The sequence below is a fragment of the Babylonia areolata genome, chromosome 26 (genome assembly GCF_041734735.1).
Source record: "Babylonia areolata isolate BAREFJ2019XMU chromosome 26, ASM4173473v1, whole genome shotgun sequence".
Classification (NCBI taxonomy): Eukaryota; Metazoa; Mollusca; class Gastropoda; order Neogastropoda; family Buccinidae; genus Babylonia; species Babylonia areolata.
The window spans coordinates 40261756-40265576 of NC_134901.1; positions in this window are offsets into that span (position 1 = coordinate 40261756).

The following is a 3821-nucleotide window of genomic DNA, read 5'->3' on the forward strand; positions in this document are numbered from 1 at the left end:
AGGATACAGAGTGGTAACGATAGAAGGGACGGGGGGTGGAAGGAAGGAAGGGCGTGCCATACTCACGTGGAGAGCAGGGTAAGGTGATGGTGGGTGGTGGTGGAGGTGGTGGTGCAGGAGGTGTGTGTGTGGGGGGGGGGGGAAGGGTGTCAGTGCTTGTTTTGTCAGTGTTTGACATTCTGCTGAGGGAAAAGGCGAGAGTTCAAAGCCCAGGGACGTACGGTGCGTCGGGATTCAAGGGGTGGGGTGGGGGGGGGGGGGTAGGTATAACAAGGCAGCGGTGGCGGCAGAGGAGAAATGGCTTCCACATGTATCAACACAATTAAGGACAACCGATCACATGCATACATGTATCGTCCCCAGCACTTTTACTCCCTACCCCCCCCCCCCTCCACCCCCTGCCTCTCTCACACCCCTTCTACACACACGCACACACACACAATCGGACGAGTTTTGGAGGGGGGGGGGGAAACCCCCCCACAAAAGGCCTGCATGAGAAATGGCTTCTGATGTCTGGGTTCTCTTGAGGCGAAGAATGTCATAGTGCTGTTAGAAGTAGCAACAATGCCACACACTCACACACACACACTCTCTTTCTCTCTCTCTCTCTCATGCATTGCACACATACACAAGCAAGCGAGCACACACACACACACACACACACACACACACACACACACACACACACACACACACACGTGTACACACACAGAGTGCGATACAATAAATGCTATGCAATGTGCGAGAGATAAGACACTAAACTGCAAAATGTGCAATGCACATCTGTCATGCACTCCGTCGTTAGTGTTCATAATATATGTTTTCAATTATTTTTTACACAAACCATTACATTCTGCCCACACATATTATCCTCACGGCTGTGAACGGGGTGAAAAAGAACGCCGCCCAATTCTATTTCAGTCGGAAACTAAACTGGGGAGACCCCTCCCCTCCCCTCCCCCCCCCCCCCTCTCTCTCTCTCTCTCTCTCCCTCTCTCTCTCTCTTGAGAACTGTTGAATCAACTCCCAACCCCGACAATGTACCAACACCACCATCATCATCATCACCATCACCACTACTACCACCACCACCACCACCACCACCACCCTGTCACCCCCCCCACCTCCTCCCCCAACCCCACCCTCCCCCGCCCCCGCCCCCGCCCACTTCTCTGCAGTCATCCAGTCAAAGCCAATTAGGTAGGATTCTTACTAATGCATACTGATGAGCTGAGAGAGCCAATCAGATTAATGCACATGCAGGACCGCCCTCGTTAACATTTCAGACATGGGGCGAAAAACTAATAGAAACGTCTGAAGATGAACAGCGACAACTTCCCCCCTGAAGGGTGATGACAAAAGTCTCCGTGATTGTTGGCTTTGTTAGTGAGGTGAACGTTGTTGGGGGGGTGAGGGGGTTGAGGGTGGGGGGGTAGGTGTTGGGGATTGGGGCTGGGGAGTTGGGGATAGGATTCATGTTGGGGATACGTGTTGAGGATTCGGTTTTTTGAGACACGTGTTGGGCGTACTTGTCGGGAATACGGTTTTTGGGGGGATACATGTTGAGGATACGTGTTAGGGATATTTGTTAGGGATACATGTCGGGTATAATGGTTGGGGACATGTGTTGGGGATTTGTGTTTGGGTTATCTGTTGAGGGATACATGTTAGGGATGTGTGTAGGGGATATATGCTGGGGGTGTATTTGGGGATGCATCTTGGGGACATATGCTGGGGATATGTGTTGGGGGTATATGCTGGGGATATGTGTTGGGGGTATATGCTGGGGATATGTGTTGGGAGTATATGCTGGGATATGTGTTGGGGATATGGGGGGGGAGAGGAGGGGGGGGAGAGCGGGGGGGGGGGGATGTAGAAAAAAACACACCAAACTTTGATAGCTAAACAATTAGACTTGTAGACAGAACGAAGGGTGGTGCTGCACTGTGTTTACGGCCCGTTTACAAAGTAACATGTGACAATACAATACAATACAATGCTATGCAATACAATACAATGCACTGCAATGCTATGCAATGCAATGCAATTTAACACAATACAACATAACACAATGCTATGCAGTGCATTGCAATGCAGTACAATACAGTACAACATTACACAATGCTACACAGTACAAAACAATACAATACAATACAACATAACAAAGCTATGCAGTACAGTGCAATGCTATGCAATACAATATAATAGAATACAACATTCCACAATGCTATGCTATGCATTGCAGTGCAGTAGAATACAATACAATACAACATAACACCATGCTATGCAATGCAGTGCGATACAATACAATGCAGTGCAATACAATACTAATGCTACGCTATGCAATACAATACAATGCAATACAATACAACATCACACAATGCTATGCAATGCTGTGCAATACAACACAACACAATGCTATGCTATGCTATGCAATGCAATGCAGTGCAATGCAATGCAATACAATATGTAATGCTATGCTATACAATACAATGCATCATAACACAATACAATACAATACAATACAGCCGTGATGCTTTTCATATCGTTTGACCCAACCTTGTGTTCTTTAATCGCCCGTTGTATCAATGCGCAATGTCTAATTCTTCATTTGTAGTGGTCACTGTCTTTTCCAGATAATTCAGCAATAATTATACTTCCTTATCGTCAAATTCTAAACCATAGCCTCCCTGTTTCCTGTACCCCTTTCTCCGTGTCATACTTCGCCGGTATTATTTGAAGCCGTCAGTTTGTGATGTTCTGCCTTGGTGACGGAACGAACCTTGGTTGTATTATGCAAACTGTTCTGAATGAATGATGATATGAATGCTTATATATATAGCACCTAAGCTCTAAGCGCTTTACAAACTCGGGGTCCTTTGCACAACAGGCTGCCTACCTCGGCGCTCAACATCATTTCCCGCGTCGTTCAATCAGATTTCAGCCACGCACATATGGTGTGTGTCCATCGAGATCGATGATGACCATCGTTGTCATCCAGCTGGGGGATGGGGGGAGGGTGGTGGTGGGGTGGGGGGGGGATGCTCATGAATCTATCTGTGAATGCGCAGATGGCTGTATAGTCCAATCTGCGCACGAAATGTTCGCCGACAGTTGGGGCAGACAAAGACAGGCATACCATTGTCAGGGAGCTTGTTTGCCCGTGACTTTCTGGCCTGCCTCTTCTGAACAGCTGCAGCAGTCCTGTTGGCCTCGCACAACTTGGCGCCTTTGTGCACAGCAGCACGCCATTTGTCACGGTCCACTGCAGATTCCTCCTAGGAGTCAGGGTTGATATCAAACGCTTTCAGAGAGACTTTCAGAGTATCTCTGAAGCGCTTCTTCTGACCTCCGTGTGATCTCTTCCCTTGTTGCAGCTCGCCATAGAAGAGCCTTTTGGGCAGCCGATGGTCTGGCATGCGCGCCACGTGTCCAGCCCAGCGAAGCTGGGACTGCATCAGGATGGTGAAGATGCTGGGAAGGGTGGCTTTTGCGAGCACCTCTGTGTCTGGGGTCTTGTCTTGCCACTTGATGTTCAGTAGCTTCCTGAGGCATGTTGTGTGGAAGTGGTTCAGCTTCTTGGCACATATACACACTCAGACAGTCATGTAATTCTGATGGGCATTCACTTTTAATCGTTTAAGTTACGACGAAGAGAAATCGTGAAGAGAGATAATAACACTCAAGTCAAGTCGAGCACACGAAGACAACAGTTTTCTCCAAAAGATCCGCCAGGCAGCTTACTGGCTGTGACTGAACGTTTTAACACTTTATATCTTGTCATCATCCTCTTCGGTTTTTCGTTTGTTTGCTATGTTCTG